Genomic DNA, 19267 nt, shown 5'->3' with positions numbered 1-19267 from the left:
GGGCTCCATGCGCGGGCCTCGCCTGCAGGCACCACCTCCCCTCCCCTCCCCCCGCAGCTCCCATTGGTCAGGAATGGGGAACCATGGCCAATGGGAGGATCGGGGGAGGTACCCACAAGTGAGGGCAGCATGTGGAGCCCTCTGCCCTCTCTCCCCCAGGGGCCGCAGGGACATGGTGCCGGCTACTTCTGAGAGCGGCACAGGTTGGGTCCAGGGCAGGCAGGGAGCCTGTCTTAGTCAGGGGCGGCTCTAGGATTTGCACCGCCCCAAGCAGGGCAGCACGCTGCGGGGGGCACTCTGGCGGTCGCCGGTCCGGCGGCTCCGGTGGACCTCCTGCAGACGTGCCTGTGGAGGGTCCGCTGGTCCTGCGGCTCCGGTGGACCTCCCACAGGCACGCCTGCGGATGCTCCACCAGATCCGTGGGACCAGCGGACCCTCCGCAGGCACGTCTGCGGGAGGTCCACTGGAGCCGTGTGCCGCCCTCCCGCGGGACGCCGCCCCAAGCGCACGCTTGGCACGCTGCGGTCTGGAGCCGGCCCTGGTCTTAGCCCCACTGCACACCGCTGCCACCCCAGAGCTGCTCTAGGTAAGCAGCATCAGGCTGGAGCCCACACCCCCAACCCCTCCTGCACCCCAACCCCCTGCCCTGAGCCTCCTGCCACACCCCAAACCCCTGCCGCACCCCAACCCCCCGTCCTGAGCCTCCTGCCGCACTCCTTCCTGCATCCCTGCCCTGAGCCCCATCCCGTATTCCGCAGTCTCCAGAACCCCAATCCCCTTCCCTGCACCCCTCCTCTGCCCCAACCCCTTGCCCTGAGCTCCTTCCTGCACGCTGCACCCCCTCCCACACCCCACACTCCTTCCCACACACCAACCCCCTGCCCCAGCCCTACATTCATGGCCCTGCATGCAATTTCCCCACCTAGATGTGGCCGTTGGGCCAAAAAATTGCCCGCCCCTGTTGTAGAGACTGGAGCCACTGCAGCTTTACGCAGCCTGAGGGTGGATTTCTTCCCCACCACTCCCATGCAGAACTCACTATGGAGCTGGGTTCATTGGATTGAGTTGGGGGCAGCCCTTGAAAAACATCTAGTATGTTAATGATCCAAACCAAGAGAATTACTACACTACAGTAACATCACAGGGGTGGGTGGGGGAATTACTGTACATTTTTACAAAGGAGTATTTGCCCCTGTATTTAGAAGTGTTTAATATACTGGTACATGGATGTTTGCACATAGAGAGCACTATTCAGGGTGAAATTCATGGCACTGAGGCCTATGATCTATTTAAATCCTATTTCAGGAGCTTAAGTGGCATCTAGGCCTTGTGCTGGCCTTCTGCACAGAAGAGAATTTCACCCTCATTAAATTACAATGGACCATAGAGTATATAACACATTTAGAAATATTCTTCAATTACCCTTGAATGCTGTCAATGCAAATGATTTATAAACACTTCTATATACTTTTTATAAATATACATGCAGCAATAACTAGTTCTGAAAGTATAATCCTTGTAGTAAAGGCTATTAAGCTCAGCACTTCTATCTTCCTTTGGTTACATTAGAAATGTCGTTGACTGACTCACCCGTTAATGGATTTTGAATGGAATGTGTTTTCTGTCTCTCATTTGAGAAGATTCTATCCGACCTCAATATATTTCTTATGCCTCAGATTACCTGGAGGGTGGTTCTCTCTCATTTGTTGGTTAACTCATGATCACATGAGGAATTATGTTAATCTTACAAGGTTTGGCGTCCCCCCCCAAAAAAACCCAACCAAACAAACAAAAACACATGACAGATTTGTAATATTGCATTTTAAAACTCAGTTCCACACAATATAAAATATTCCTACTCACTTTGATTGCTTAATGCTGCTTCTGTGGTAGGCTTGGTGCTTTGAAGAACACTCACTGATGGTTTCTAGGACACTGTGATTTAACACTCACCCAGGTAACCTATAACCTTACCTTTGTGCATCAAATAGGTGTAGTTAGTTCAGAAGTTCAGCAACTGCAAAGCCACTTCTAATCTCCTTCTTAACTCCTGCTGAAGGCTAGCAGCTAAGTGAAAAGGCCATGAGAGCACCCTCCTGTTCTCATTGAACTACATGATCTGAAAGGAAAATAAACTTCTGTTTCTCAGCTTGGACTCTGGTTGGAGAAGCTTGACTAGCCAAGGGCTGGTGCTCGGCTTAGAAGCAAAAAGTAGAGTGAACAGCACAGAATTCTCTCTAGAAAGTGAGGGAGAAGAAACTAGGAATTAAGAATGGGTGCAAATTACAAAAAAGAATAGAAATTTCAGAATGAGAAGAAGCAGGCAGATAGAGACCAAAGTTTAGGGTGGAAAACCAGAATATTATAACTGTCAAATCACCAAGTAAGGAAGTAAAGCCAGAAGACATTAATTCCTTGAAAGTAGCTGAATAGTTCAGGAAACATATTGGGGAATATATCAAGAGCTAGAAGATTATACAGGGTAGAGATTTGTTGGTAGAGTGTACCAGTAAAGAAAAGGCAGAAAAACTGCTTACCACTAGAATTTAGGAAAAACAAAAGTAGATTATCAACCACACAAATTTATGACGGAATCAATAGGTGGTAATATAGATATAGATATAGATGGGGCCCACTGGAAATGGCTGAGGATGAAATTTAAATTAAAAAAAAAAGGATAATTGGGACCAGGTGCTATTCATTAAGTGAATACTTAGTAGGGGAGAGGGAGAGAATAAACCATCCTCAGTTGTGCAAATAACATTTAGTAGAAGAGCCTTAGCTGATAGGGTTAAACTAGAATATCAGATGTTTTGGACTAAACTGTATAGGCCGTCCCCTTTTAAGATGTTTACATACATTTGCCATGTGTCCAAACTTATTAAAGGAAAAACAAGATGTGGCAAAATGTGGAGGGGAGCATTTGTATGAAATCTGTGTAGAAGGAGCTGTGCTAAAATGTGGCAACTGTGATAAGGATAGTACTTATGCAGGATATGTAACTAAACAGGCTAGAGAGAACAAGAATTATCAGTCAGGTATCTTATACAGCAGCTACTAAAAAAGGCATTCGAAGTGACATGTGGGGAAAGAGGAAAAAACCAGTAAGGGGAAGGTACCATTGCTATAACAGTTTTACAAAGGCTACGATATGTAATAAGAGAAATAAGGGATGATGTATTTTTTACGGAGAAAGAAATCTATAGGGTAGAAGTAATAAACGGCACTTCACAAACAGGAAAGAGAACAGAAAGAATGAAGATTACGATAAAAGCAGTGGATAAATTATGTGTACATTAGTAATGTGGCAATAAAATGCAATCATGCAATTTTGAGTGACGATAATACTGCCAGGGGCGGCTCCAGGCATCAGCATGCTAAGTGCATGCCTGGGGCGGCAAGCCATGGGGGCGCTCTGCCGGTCGCCGCGAGGGCGGCAGGCAGGTTGCTTTCGGCGGCATGCCTGTGGAGGGTCCGCTGGTCCCGCAGCTTCGGCAGACCTCCCTCAGGCGTGCCGCCGAATCCGCGGGACTGAGGACCTCCTGCAGGCAAGCCGCCAAAGGCAGCCTGCCTGCCATGCTTGGGGCGGCAAAATACCTAGAATCAGAGGGGTAGCCGTGTTAGTCTGGTTCTGTAGAAGCAGCAAAGAATCCTGTGGCACCTTATAGACTAACAGACGTTTTGCAGCATGAGCTTTCATGGGTGGATACCCACTTCTTCGGATGCAAGCAGTGGCACTGCTTGAATCCGAAGAAGTGGGTATCCACCCACGAAAGCTCATGCTGCAAAAAGTCTGTTAGTCTATAAGGTGCCACAGGATTCTTTGCTGCTTCTGAAAATACCTAGAGCCGCCCCTGAATACTGCAGTTTAACTAATATGGTGCTAAAAAAATGTGATGGCATACACAAGCCTAACAGCACATGGATCAAGAACTAAAGGAGACTATACTTGAAATAGAGGTCAAACCTGATGTTATCTGTGTACAGGAAATGTGGTTACTAGGAAAGCTGTCTTTTAAAGTCCAAGGATAAAGTAGAGTCAGACAAGACAGAAATACAAAGGGGGAAGTGGGGGGGTGGGAAGGGAAGGCTGTACATTTATAAAGGCAAATCTAAAATTATGTTGAAATGAATGTAAAGAAGCTGAGTCTGGATATGCTGCTATTGAGATTCCAATGCATAATGAAAATACCTCTTTAAGGATCTATAATGTTTATAACCCCTGTAAAGATCTGGCAAGCTTGGAATTAAAAGAGCTAATTACAGATGTAAAAACAGCCCGTCTATTATATATGGAGATTTGAGTAGCCATGATGAGTTATGCAGAAGTATGAGATCTGATAGTAATGGCAAGTCTTTTGAACTGTTTATTGATAAGCACGATCTGGCAATATTAAATAATGGAACACCAACTAGGTTTAACTCAATTGCTGGTTCCTTTTCCTGTTTGGATCTGGGAATTGCAACAAGCAATACAGCTAGTAAATGTTGTTGGGAAATTTACAAGGAAGAGGGTGTGGGAAGTGATAGTTTCCCTAAGCTGTTTATGTACCAAGGAAAGAGTGATGCTGAAGATACTGGAGGAACTCCTCTTTGGACTTTTAAAAAGGTTCATTGTGAGCTCTTCAGGAATAAGTGTGATGAGTGCTTGATCAACAAGTGTGTACGTGATATTATAGAGGAATTTAGTGAAAATGTAAGAAAGGGAGTTATGGCAGCAGTCAAAGTAGCTATTCATAAGACATCTAATTTGCCCTAAAATCAGAAACCTGGTTCCACGGTGAAATGAAGAATGTGAGGCTGCAATTACCACCACCACCACCCCCCCAAAAATAACACACACACACAAATAGAAAAGCTAAAAATCACAATGAAAAATGAAGATTTGATGAAATATAAAAGAACTAAGGCAGTTGCACAAAGTTATTAAGAGGACTAAGAGTTGACTTTTTTGGGTAAATAAGATACCAAGGTTTCAGGAGGTTACAAGCATGAATGGAACATGGAGCAATAATAATTTTTTCCCTGTTCTTATTGAGGTGGATAAAATTAGAAGTTTGAACAAAGGAAAAGCAGAAATCCTAGCAAAAGTGTTCAAGAATGCTAGTAGTAATGAGAATAGAACAGATTTTCAGGGGTGGTGGAGAGGAGGAGGAAATTTTTGGAAAAAAATTGTGAGCCTAAACGGTAGGGAAAATGAAGATAAATCACTGAATGAAAACTTCAGATGCAGGAAATAAAAAAAGCTACAGATAATTCCAAAAATCAATAGCAGGTAAAGATAGTATATGTAAGATGCTGCTTAAATAGTTACCTGAAGGGAGCTGAAGGATTTTATTAAAATTATATAATAGTATATTGGGACAAGGAGTAATACCAGTGGAATGGATGCATGCCATGATAATTCCAATAGGGAAGCCACGCAAGCTATTTATGAAAACTGATGCCTAGAAACCAGTTTATCCACACAAGATGGGAGGGAAAAGTTATGGAAAGACCCCCCCCCCAGGCCAGGATGCCACCTGTACTGAAATTTCACTGAGCCTCTCCTGCTCCACCAGCCTGGGTTCCCTCTCCCTGATTTGCTGAATTAGGCTCTCTGGGCTCTCGTGGCGAACACACACAGGTAGGTCCACACCCTGGTGCAAACACAGATTGAAGTCAGCTCTGTGTGAGACCGCTCCCCCAGCACTCATGTGCCCACCCTTTTTAGGAGATTAAACCCAAAATAATACTGTCTTGCACTGTATAGAAAAATCTGCACAGCGCAAGTTTATAAAAATCTGCCCTCTTCTTCAAGGTAGACTTTAAGTTGTTAAAGGGATAGCAAACAGAACAAAGCAGATTACCTTAGCCCTGGTCTACACTATGGGTACGTCTACACTACGGGACTATTCCGAATTTGCATAAACCGGTTTTGTAAAACAGATTTTATAAAATCGAGTGCGCGCGGCCACACTAAACACATTAAATCGGTGGTGTGCGTCCATGGTCCGAGGCTAGCGTCGATTTCTGAAGCGTTGCACTGTGGGTAGCTATCCCGTAGCTATCCCATAGTTCCCGCAGCCTCCCCCGCCCCTTGGCATTTCCGGGTTGAGATCCCAGTGCCTGATGGGGCAAAAATCATTTTCGCGGGTGGTTCTGGGTACAGCCTCACCCCTCCCTCCCTCGCTGACAGCGGCAGACAACCGTTTCGCGCCTTTTTTGCTTGGTGAACGTGCAGACGCCATAGCACAGCAAGCATGGACCCTGCTCAGCTCCATACCGCAATCGTGGATGTTTTAAACACCTCGCGCACTCTCGTGCAGTATATGCTGAACCAGGACCTTCGAACCGAGGCGAGTAAGAGGCGGATACGGCAGCGCGGCGATGACAGTGATGAGGACGTGGACACAGAATTATCTCAAACCGCGGGCCCCGGCGCTTTGGAGATCCTGATGGTAATGGGGCAGATTCTATCCATTGAACGCCGATTTTGGGCCCGGGAAACAAGCACTGACTGGTGGGACCGCATTGTGTTGCAGGTGTGGGACGATTCCCAGTGGCTGCGAAACTTTCGCATGCGTAAGGGCACTTTCATGGAACTTTGTGACTTGCTTGCCCCTGCCCTGAAACGCCATAATACCAAGATGAGAGCAGCCCTCACAGTAGAGAAGCGAGTGGCGATAGCCCTGTGGAAGCTTGCAACGCCAGACAGCTACCGGTCAGTCGGGAATCAATTTGGAGTTGGAAAATCTACTGTGGGGGCTGCTGTGATGCAAGTAGCCAAAGCAATCACTAAGCTGCTGCTACGAAAGGTTGTGACTCTGGGAAACGTGCAGGCCATAGTGGATGGCTTTGCTGCAATGGGATTCCCTAACTGTGGGGGGGCGATAGATGGAACCCATATCCCTATCTTGGCACCGCAGCACCAGGGCACCCAGTACGTAAACCGGAAGGGGTACTTTTCAATGGTGCTGCAAGCACTGGTGGATCACAAGGGACGTTTCACAAACATCCACGCGGGATGGCCAGGGAGGGTTCATGACGCTCGCGTATTCAGAAGCACTACTCTGTTTAAACGGCTGCAGCAAGGGACTTACTTCCCAGACCAGAAAATAACAGTTGGGGATGTTGAAATGCCTGTCGTTATCCTGGGGGACCCAGCCTACCCCTTGATGCCATGGCTCATGAAGCCATACACAGGCAGCCTGGACAGTGGTCAGGATCTGTTCAATTACAGGCTGAGCAAGTGCAGAATGGTGGTGGAATGTGCATTTGGCCGTTTAAAGGCGCGCTGGCGCACATTACTGACTCGCTCAGACCTCAGCCAAACCAATGTCCCCTATGTTATTGCTGCTTGCTGTATTCTCCACAATCTCTGTGAGAGTAAGGGGGAGACCTTTATGGCGGGGTGGGAGGCTGAGGCAAATCACCTGGCCGCTGATTACGCGCAGCCAGACACCAGGGAGATTAGAAGAGCACACCAGGAAGCGGTGCGCATCAGAGAAGCTTTGAAAACGAGCTTCATCAATGGCCAGGGTACAGTGTGACTGCTGTGTTTGTTGATGAACACCCAACCCCCTTGATTGACTCAGTCCCTGTAAGCAACTCCCCCTCCCCCTTCGAGTACAGCTTACTTATGCAAATAAAGTCACTCTCATTTAAAAAGCATGAATTCTTTATTGATTCATTATAAAAAGAGGGAGAGAAGTAAGGGTGTGCTTTGGGAGGAGGAAAGGAGGGATGGAGAAGGCCATTAAAAAAAAAATTCAGAGTAACGACATCCTTCTGGTTGGGCTGTCCACGGGGGTGGAGTGGGCGGGTGCACGGAGCCTCCCCCCACGCGTTCTTACACGTCTGGGTGAGGAGGCTAAGGAACATGGTGAGGGGGGAGGGTGGTTATACAGGGGCTGCAGCGGCACTCTGTGATCCTGCTGCCGTTCCTGAAGCTCCACAAGACGCCGGAGCATGTCAGTTTGATCACGCAGCAGCCCCAGAGTTGCATCCCGCCACCGCTGATCTTCCTGCCGCAACCGCTGATTTTCCTGCCGGTCTTCCTGCCGCCACCTCTCATCTCGGTTGTCCCTCCTGTCCTCACGTTCACTGGCCTCTTTCCTGTAATTTGAAACCACGTCCTTCCACTCATTCAGATGACCTCTTTCATTGCGTGTAACTTCCATAATATCCGAGAACATCTCATCTCGCGTCTTCTTTTTCCTCCGCCTTATCTGTGCTAGCCTTTGGGATGGAGGAGGGACGCTTGAAAAATTTGCAGCTGCATGAGGGAGATAAATATTTAGAAAGATACATTTTACAGAACAATGGTTATACTCTTTCACAGTGAAAAGCACTATTCACCTTACATAGCACATGTGATTTCCCTACAAGGTCGCATTTTTCATCTTAATAGTGCCTGCTTGCAGCTCTTGGGTTACAGATCTCAGACACAGGTCCAGGCATCAGGATTCAGCTTGCATGCGGCCATGGTAAGCCACTGTCTCAGTGATTTACCCCTCCCCCCCAACGCATGGCTAATACCACGCTAGCTCCCTGCTAATCAACAACCTTCCCCCTCCCCCCACCCACTGCTTGTCCGGTAGCTTGGGGAAGATCGCCTCGCCGATGACCAAACAGAAAAGATCATCGGCATTTCACTCCTCCCCTCCCCCCGCTTCGCTACGTGCAGGAAAGTGTTTTTTTTAAGCTGCTGCATTCCACGAACCCAGTAGAAAAATGGCCACCCCCCTTACTTAAATTCCTGATTTCTAACCAGGTTATCCTGAACGATATCACTTTGCTGAGGATAACAGAACAAGATAAAGAGCGGATGCTTCTTGAATGCCAGCAGTCACCGGGACCATACGCCGCTATGCTTTGCCACGCAATGATACCTGATTACTTGCTACATGCATGGCATGGTAAAGTGTCCTACCATGGTGGGCGGAACAAGGATGCCTTGCCCAGAAACCTTCTGCAAAGGCTTCTGGAGTACCTACAGGAGCGCTTCATCGAGATGTCCCTGGAGGATTTCCTCTCAATCCCCGGACATGTTAACAAACTTTTCTAAGTAACTATACTGTCTGCGAATGCGTCCCAAGTCCTCAGGGCAAATCAATCATTAAAAAAGGCTTGCTTAAAAAACACTGTTTGCTATTTGCAAAGGTACACTCACCAGAGCTCCCTTCCATGGCGTCATTCTCTGGAATAGTTGCTTGTGAGGGCTGGGAGCAGGGTAATTCCGTCAGGGTGATAAAAAGCTCCTGGCTGCTGGGGGTCACGGAGTGCTGTGTGCTCTCTGCGAGGTCTTCCTCTTCTTCTTCCTCTTCATCTTCCCCGTCTGACATGGCAGAGATTACAACCCCCACCTCGGAATCCACGGTCAGGGGTGGGGTACTTGTGGCGCAGCCCCCTAAAATTGCATGCAGGTCATCATAGAAGCGGCATGTTTTTCGACCTGCCCCGGACCTTCCGTTTGCTTCTTTGGTTTTCTGGTAGGCTTGTCTGAGCTCCTTAACTTTCACTCTGCACTGCACGGAGTCCCTGCTGTGGCCTTTATCCGTCATAGCCTTAGAAATTCTTTCAAATACTTTTTCATTTCGTCTTTTGGAACGCAGTTCTGTTAGCACTGAATCCTCTCCCCATATAGCGATCAGATCCATTACCTCCCGAGCGGTCCATGCTGGGGCTCTTTTTCGATTCTCAGGAGACTGCATTGTTAACTGTGCTGATGAGCTGTGCGTGGTCACCTGTGATGATGAGCTCTCCACGCTGTCGAAGCAGGAAATGAATTTCAAAAGTTCGCGGGGCTTTTCCTGTCTACCTGGCCAGTGCATCCGAGTTGAGAATGCTGTCCAGAGCGGTCAGTGGTGCACTGTGGGATAGCTCCCGGAGGCCAATACCGTCGATTGCGGCCACACTAACCCTATTCCGATATGTTAATACCGATATTAGCGCTACTCCTCTCGTCGGGCAGGAGTACAGAAACCGATTTAAAGAGCCATTAAAATCGATATAAGGTGCCTCCTAGTGTGGACGGCTGTGGCGTTAAATCGGTTTTAGGCTCCTAAAACCGATTTAAACGCCTAGTGTAGACCAGGCCTATGAGTTTAGGTCAAATTTAGCAGCATTAGATGGACTTAACCGTCCACCCATCCACACGACGAAGCCATTTTTGTTGACTTAAAGGACTCTTAAAATCAATTTCTGTACTCCTCCCCAATGAGGGGATTAGCGCTGAAATCGACCCTGCTGGGTTGAATTTGGGGTAGTGTGGATGCAATTTGACGGTATTGGCCTCCTGGAGCTATCCCAGAGTGCTCCATTATGACTGTTCTGGACAGCACTCTCAACTCAGATGCACTGGCTAGGTAGACATGAAAAGCCCCGCAAACTTTTGAATTTCATTTCCTGTTTGGCCAGCATAGCGAGCTGATCAGCACAGGTGACCATGCAGGGCTCATCTGCATATGTGACCATGGAGTCCCAGAATTGCAAAAGAGCTCCAGCATGGACCGAACAGGAGGTACTGCATCTAATCGCTGTATGGGGAGACGAATCTGTGCTATCCAAACTCTGATCCAAAAGACGAAATGCCGGAATATTTGAAAAAATCTCCAAGGGCATGAAGGACAGAGGTTATAACAGGGACCCGCAGCAGTGCCGCATGGAGCCTACCAAAGAACCAAAGAGGCAAATGGCTGCTCCGGGTCATAGCCCCAGACACGCCGCTTCTACGATAAGTTGCATGCCATTCTAGGGGGTGCCCCTACAACTACCCCACCCCTGTGCTTCCCTCTTCCCCCACCCCTCCTGGGCTACCTTGGCAGTTATCCCCCTATTTGTGTGACAAATTAATAAAGAATGCATGAATTTGAAACAACATTGACTTTATTGCCTCTGCAAGCGAAGATCAAAAGGGGAGGGGAGGGCAGTTGGCTTACAGGGTAGTAGAGTGAACCAAGGGGGTGGGTTTTCATGAAGGAGAAACAAACAGAAGTTTCACACCGTAGCCTGCCCAGTCTTGAAACTGGTTTTCAAAGCTTCTCTGATGCACAGCGCTCCCTGCTGTGCTCTTCTAACCGCCCTGGTGTCTGGCTGTGCATTATCAGCAGCCAGGCAATTTGCCTCAACCTCCCACCCTGCCATAAATGTCTCCCCCTTACTCTCACAGATATTGTGGCACACACAGCAAGCAGTAATAATTATGGGAATATTGGTTTCGCTGAGGTCTAACCAAATCAGTAAACTGCACCAGCGAGCTTTTAAACATCCAAAGGCACATTCTACCACTATTCTTCACTTGCTCAGCCTATAGTTGAACTGCTCTTTACTACTGTCCAGGCTTCATGAGCCATGGGAGCAAGGGGTAGGCTGGGGTAGGTGCCACTGCGCGGTGCTGCCAACTGGGAGAGCAGCCTGAGGCAGAAGCCTCCAGCTGGCATGATATTCCAGGCAGGACTGAATCTCCATTAGATGAAACTTAAAGAAGAGAATGACCTGGAGTCATTCCCATTTTTGTCCAGGCACCCTCGACCGACCTCACCGAGGCCGGCAAGGAGCACCCATGTCTGCCTAGGCGCCCCCAACCAATCTAACCGAAGTCGACCAGGAGCACCCACAGGATGACGACAACGGCTAGCAGTCATATTGTACCATCTGCTGTCCGCAAGGCAAGGGGATGCTGCTGTATAATCCTTATGCTTGTGTGTATTTCTTCAATAAGCCACTAACATTTTTGGCCACATCCAACATAGAATCTTCTGTTAAATAAAAGATTTTTTGAGTAATAGGACTATATAGGTTAGAATAGGGAAAGTCTTATCAGTATCTATAGTATTGCCAATGGCACCCCAGAGGGGAATATCATCAGCCCTGCCTTGTTTAACATTGTGATAAATGATTGCCCCAAAAAATGTAAGGGTAGGAGTAGGTATTACCTGATTTTCAGATGATTGTTTTATATGGGTTAAACACGCTAGAATTAAAGTGGCTGGAGAGAGAACCAATGAAGTCCACAGGGAGGTCTCAGACTGAGGACATGTCTACAGATTTAAATTTTCAATCGCTAAAACAAAGGGAATGATTTTCACTGGAAGAAAGATGAAAGAGGAGTATAATTTGTCTTTGTAGAGAACAGGTGCATATGGTTAAGCTTTAAATTTCTGGGTGGTGGTTTGATAATAAAAATGTAATGGCCACCGAAATTATTACAAACAAATGTAAAAGTAGGATTAATCTACATAACAGTATAGCTGGGACTAATTGCGGAGCAGATAAGGAAGTTCTGATGATACTATATAGAGCATTAATAAAATCACTAATAGATTATGCACATCAAGCATTTAGTTCTGCAACCAGATTCTACCTTTTTTAGATCCGGTCAATTAAATCTCAAGGGCTCCATACTGCAAGTGCTGCATTTCTTTAAACATCACCGTAATGCAGTGACATTTTGGGCTAAAATCAAGAGAAATAGCACCGATAAGAATAGTGGACAAATATATGAGGAATATTGGGAATTAAGCTGATGAAATATAGCTCAACTCTGAAAACTCCCCTATGCTCTTAGGGTTCAAATGTAGGTTAAAAAGTTAAGTGAAAAAGAAGGACTAGAAGAGATTAAAATTTATAGTCGTGGGGCAGTAAATTATACCTGGAAAAAATCATCTCTCCGGATATGAATTTAGAACTCTAAAATAAAATAAAGGAAAAGAGTCATCCTATGTGCCAGATAAAGTTTGAGTTTATATGTGGTATATGGAGTCAGCATAGCTGACTCTATAATGATTGATCAAAAGATGAAAGAACAGGTAGAGTGAAAGCAGCCTTTTGATTCCCTGAGACTGGAATTAAGAAATCTAAAAGAATATTCAATTTTGTAGCCATTCTGACTGCTGAACTGGTGGAAATAATGGTAGCATTAAACTGGTTAAGGGACATACAGCCTACCACAACTGTTATCTTTTTTGGATTCATATCAGGTATACTGTTAATTAAAAGGGATACCTCAGAAAGCAGAATTGATCTAATAAAGTATTATTTCTGACAGAGTTAGTACGCACAGGCATGAACATAATACTAGCATAGATTCCAACACATGCCAGGATACTTGGCAATGAAATGGCAGATAAAACAGTCAAAAAAATGCTTGACAACACAGAGAAATTGATATAAAGATTCTTTTGAGCGAGCAGGATTTTAAAAGGGTGATTAAAAAGGAATGGCAAGAATTGCGGACCAAGGAGAAAAGAGGAAGAAGATTCTATGAAGTATGCCCGAAAATAGAAAATAATGTGTTATTTCAAAGTTACAACAGGATCAGTGAAGTGCTCATATTTAGACCGTTAACTGGTCACTGAGGTTTGAGTAATAATTTATATTTATTGACTAGACACTTGAAGGTGACAGAACATACTATGGGGGTTTACTGAGAGTATTGTGAAAGTGGAGTAACATTTTAAAAAGCTCTACTACACATTTTTTATAAATACAGAGCAGGGTAAAAGTGTAGTGGCAGGAATGATTGAGGAATATAGTAGGTGGTGATTTTAGACTCAGTGGATGAGTCTGCTTCACGAAGAAGAGGATCTCAGCTCACACACTATCCCCAAGTGCCAGAGTTATCTGCTCAGCCATGCTGCCATTGGCTGAGACTCAGCCAGTTGCCCAATAAAATACCTTCCATGCTATTTAAAGGACCAAGGAGGGTCTCTCCATGCAGTCCAGAGTAGCAGTAAGTTATGATGCCTATTATATGGTAGTTTAAGATGAAATGAGTGAGGAACCTGTTTTGTACAGTTGCTGTTCCTCAACTCCTATTTATCATATTCTCTCCCCCACACACAGCCAACAGCAGCCCAGATCATGCATTACACATGGGATGAGGGTATTTACATGGGTAAGGGATGCTACCATGTAGTCACATTTCCCCTCTGTGTACCCTACCAATCCCCTTTCCATGTGGATGCCACGATTAGTCTCCTGCAGGGGAAAGAAATTTGGAAATCAAAATCAGCTCAGAATGCAGCTACCCGCTGACATCGAAACCACATCACACTATGCCTTACAGCCTTTGCTCACTGCAAATACGTTTCTGGGTGAAATTCAAGGCATTGGTCAATCTACAAAGCCCTGGTTACTAAAGAGACCACTTCTATCCTTGTTTCATAATCAGAGAAGCAATTCAAGCTGGATCTCTCTTGGTTCAAGCCCTGATCCAAAGTCTACTGAAGTTAAACAGAATGTATCTGTCTTAGGTATTTATGTGGCTCCCACTTTAATAGTATCTGAGTGCCTCATAATTTTTAATGTATTTATCCTCATCGCATCCCTGTGAGGTAAAGAAGTATAATTGACCCCATTTTACTGATGGGAAACTGAGGCAGAGAGACTAAATTACTTGCCCAAGGACACACAGGAATTTTACCCAGTCTCCCAAATCTCAGCCCAGCACCCAAACCACTTGACCACCCTATTTTATTTCATCTTTTTCCATTGACTTCAAGTGGGCTCTGAATCAGGCCCTTAAACAAGGCACCTTTCCTGGTGCCTGTTCTCCAGGAGAGGTTCCTAACTTCAGAATTTGCTTCCTTCTTGTTCTATCAGCAACTGGATTGTGTAAACCTTTTGGATACACTGTAAAGGCCATCTTTTATGGTAGGCAATAAGCGGGGGAAGGGAGAGAGAAGAGGACGTGTGCAGGACGCTGGAATATAGGGGGACTATATGGCAATTTGGTGAATTGTCTGATTTTTTGTTCTGAGTATTGCCATTAGTAAAACTTTGCAAAGCACCAGGGATATGAAATTGGCTGTAGAAAACAAATAAATTAAACATTCCCTTCAGTGAACAGGCACTCCTAGAAGCTCACTTTTTTCCTCCAGCACCTTCAGAGACTTTTCTTTACATTAAAAAACCCATAGTATTTCCATTAAAACATTGAGATGACATGTTAATACAAGTCTTTTTGAAATAAACATCCTTGGAGCTTTTGTGGCACTTAATGCATATGAGTCATGTGAATTTACACTAGCATTCTGCATACTGGGCCTTCCAAGGCATCTCTGTAAGCCCGCATATAATTTAGATTTGATTGTTTTGGGTTTGTAATCCTTTTCAAATTGAGTGTGTCCCCTTTGGATTTCTCACCTTGAATCATAATTGATCTCAGGACTGAAGGGCCTTCACTCTGCTATGATTGCTTTTAAGGGAAATTAAAACAGTGCAGACAGTGGCATGCTGGTAAATCTTGCCACTGCCTGTAGCTTGCATGCATGAAGCCTTCAAAGTGTGAGAGTCTGGTTTTAGAGAATCAGGAGTAATGCATTATTAAACCTTATCTACAGAATGTAATGCGCTGACTGTTCTGTTCTACTATACACAGAGGAGATATGCTAATAATTCAGAATGTCATTGAAATTTTGTCTTAAACGGAAAATTTTATGCTGCTACTATTGTGTTTAGGATTATTGCAACAGGATTCTGCCATTAACAGGGACAGGATTGGGTTCTTGATTTCCTCCCAGTGATCTTACAAAGGCCAGGGAAAATGGGATGGATGGGGCTTACTTTATACACCATGGGGTAGGGAGTTGATTTGTTGAGGAGACTATCAGAACTATTTCAGAGGATGGAGATTGATCACCCTGAGCTCTATCATCCACTGTCCAGCTCTATTCTGAAAAGGAAACTACAAAAACAGCATATCAGGGCTCCATGTTGCCATCTCTGAGTGACTCCAGATCAAACTTGCCCTTGTAAAAAGGTGAACTTGCAGGGCTAAACATTTAGAAAATGCACCATTGGGTCTGAGTGTTAAGATGGATTCTTTCCTTCTCTTGTATCACCACCAGTAATAGAGGTACCACAAGCCAATTTACCAGTTTCCACTCTCAGGGTGAAATCCTGACCGCTGATGCCAAAGGCAAAATTTCCATAGACTTCAATGGAGTGCAGATTTCACCCTCAGTGTTCAATAGGGTTTGCCCAAATGTAACGGAGACCAAAATTTGGGCCCACAATCAGAATTTAGCTAGTAAGTCTATTATTAATGCACCAGCCAGAACTGAATCTCTTTTTATCATGTGGTTTGGTTTTCTCTGTATTCTGACAGGAGGAAATGGCAGGAAAAATATATTAAAAAGAAAAAAAAGAGTTAAGTCCTGATCAGCCCTTTTAAATTCTTTACCGTTCTTCCTTGGTGACTTTACTTATGTAAAAGTCATGCTGAACTCAGGAGTCTCCTAAAGTTGAACAACTTTTTTTAAAAATAGCTCACTTACTCAGCAGGCAGACTTTTAGCCCTGAACATGTCTGTATTACACCACAAAACACACTATATTCAGATAATGTTAAGGTTCTGACCTTGGACCACAATAGCGAGAAAATTCTGAGTTAAGTTTAAACCTCTATCTGTATCTAACATCATACTGTGCTTACAGCATGCATTGTGGGCTTCTGGTACCTTGTGTAGCTATGAAAGGTGTCCTATTGTTTTGGTGACCCTTTCAAAATGTAGGTACAATACATCAAGAATATGGGTTCAAGTGGACCTGACGTGTCGATTGTCATTTAAAAAAAAAATACGGAGAGGTTTTCAGTTCAAAATTTCTTCTTTTGTTACCAGGGCTCACGCTAATGTGCTAAAATTGCTGTGTAGATGATGCTTTGACATGGCAGTTTGTGCTCTGAAGCCCACCACTCCAGGCTTCAGACCCCAAGCTCCAGCCCAAGGTGCAATGTCCACACAGCTATTTTTAGAACGTTAGCACAAGCCCCACTAGCTCAAGTCTGTGGACCTGGGTGGGGAGGCTTGCTCCCAAATGCAGTGTATTTTGATAAAAATATCAAAAATAAGTATAGAAATGCAACTGATGTACGGCACACTGATTGTAAATGTAGAAATGCAGTTTCTTTATATCAAAGTTTACACATGCAAAAAAAAAAAAGTCTCCTCTTACTGAAGATTCAGCATGAGAAATTCCCAGACAAAGGGAGAGCTTTTTCCTTCTTCAATTAAAAGGGAACCCAAGAGTTGGGGTTAATACGAAATTGTGGTTGTAACATGACCTCCAGAACCAGTCATTACTCCGTAATCACCTCAACAGCGAAACCAGCAATCAGGCACGATTTATTTATTTATTTATTTGCATTCCTATTATTTACATCTCCTTTGTAAAAGAATAATTAATAAATTCTCTCCAAGGCAGCATCATTATATGCTAATTGTAGCCCAGAATGAACTGTTACAGCTAATCTATAATCCCTTTTGTAAGACTATGGATAGGCTCAAAAATTATTTAATTTAATAAACATGCCATTACCTAAAATAACAGGAAACATATACAACATTTATGGTAGCAAGTGACTCTTAAATAAAAGACATTTTATGTAAACACAAATATTCCCCCAGTATAATCTCATTACTTATCAGCACTACCACCTTATGTCATCAACTTAAATTTACACTCAACCAACGAAGTCAGCCCTTACTGCATATTTATCCAGTTCTCCATGTTTTCTCCCAATCTCCAATAAGAACCTTCATGCTTTGTTCCATGCTGCCCCTCATGTGCAGGAACAAATTCCACCCCTAACCTGCCCCCAAGCCACTACACTGTCCCTCTTAAACTCTTCAAGGGCTTAATCCAAAACCCATTGAATTTAATGGAAGGCTGACTAAATTCTGCCATGCTCCCAGTTAACAACCAACAAGGTAATAGGTAATAATTGGAGATATACCAATCTCCTAGAACTGGAAGGGACCTTAAAAGGTCATCAAGTCCAGCTCCCTGCCTTCACTAGCAGGACCAATTTTTGCCTCAGATCCCTAAGTGGCCCTGTCAAGGATTGAACTCACAACCCTGGGTTTAGCAGGCCAATGCTCAAACCACTGAGAAATCCCTCCCCAGGGTAGGTAAGGTCACAACCATATTGCTGTTACTTTGTCTTCCTATCCCCACCAATTTGTTTGAGCCACTGGTTATGTCTGGTCATTAATCTTTTGAAGGCAGAAATTGTCTTTTCTCTACATGTTGGTACAACACAATGAGGCTCTGGTCTCTGATGGGGCCTCTAGGTATTGCTGTAATACAAATGACATCCTACATGCCCTGCCCTTGGGCAAAAGCATGAGAGATGGGATGGGTTTTGTGTAATACCCTAAAGGTCAAACAACTCATACCAGGTACTGATGCTACCCATCCTGAGTAAGGGTACCATACTCCCCAATACACATTAGTGGGACCACTTGTGACACAAGGTAGTACTCACTGTGCTGAAGGACATTGTTTTGTTTGCTGTTTGTTTCCTAATCAATGTTATCACTTGCCCAGCATACTTACTGGTTTATTATTTTAGGATTTTTTTTTTAAATCAAGTGCTAGATTATACTTTTAAAAGAATAGAGATTTTATGAATTCTGCAAAATAGATAAGAGAAAAAGATAAATTTTCAGTCTAACAACTTTGATTGTGTCCTTTTTGCTATAACATAATGTTATAGCTCGGGTAGGCAACCTATGGCACGTGTGCCAAAGAGAGCACATGAGCTGATTTTCAGTGGCACTCACACTCCCTGGGTCCTGGCCACCGGTCCACAGGGCTCTGCATTTTAATTTAATTTTAAATGAAGCTTCTTAAACAAACATTTTAAAAACCTTATTTACTTTACATACAATAGTTTAGTTATATATTATAGACTTATAGAAAGAGACCTTCTAAAAATGTTAAAATGTATTGCTGGCATGCGAAACCTTAAATTAGAGTGAATAAATGAAGACTCGGCACACCACTTCTGTAAGTTTGCCAACCCCTGTATCTGTATATTTAGACTCTTTAGGCTGTATCTGTATATTTAGACTCTTGCAAGAATGTATTCCAAATCTCCAGTGTTATGCTGCATAGCATTTAAGGTCTGCCTGGGGTATTGGAAATACATTTCTAATGACTTTCTCCATGCAAAAGAGATGATATAGATTACTAACAGCAGATCTATTAATCATCAATTTAAGTGCAGCTTGCCTTCTGCATACAATATCTATAAGTGTTTGTATATCTCTGGCCAATGCTTGCAATCAATGCTTGTTTGGCAAGCCACAGAAGAGAGTTGTCAAATATCTAAATCTTTGAGAGATGTAGTTTGTAGTTGACCTTTATTCCAGATTGTATTTGTGATAAAAAGATTTTTTAAAATGTTTACTTTCATGGGAAAACACAATTGCATTTCTCAAAGACCTGAGGGACTTTTATTGCTGTCTGTTTGATCTTTCACATCAACAGCACCAACT

Source organism: Mauremys mutica, chromosome 1 (genome assembly GCF_020497125.1).
Source record: "Mauremys mutica isolate MM-2020 ecotype Southern chromosome 1, ASM2049712v1, whole genome shotgun sequence".
Taxonomy (NCBI): Eukaryota; Metazoa; Chordata; order Testudines; family Geoemydidae; genus Mauremys; species Mauremys mutica.
This window is presented reverse-complemented; position numbering follows the sequence as displayed.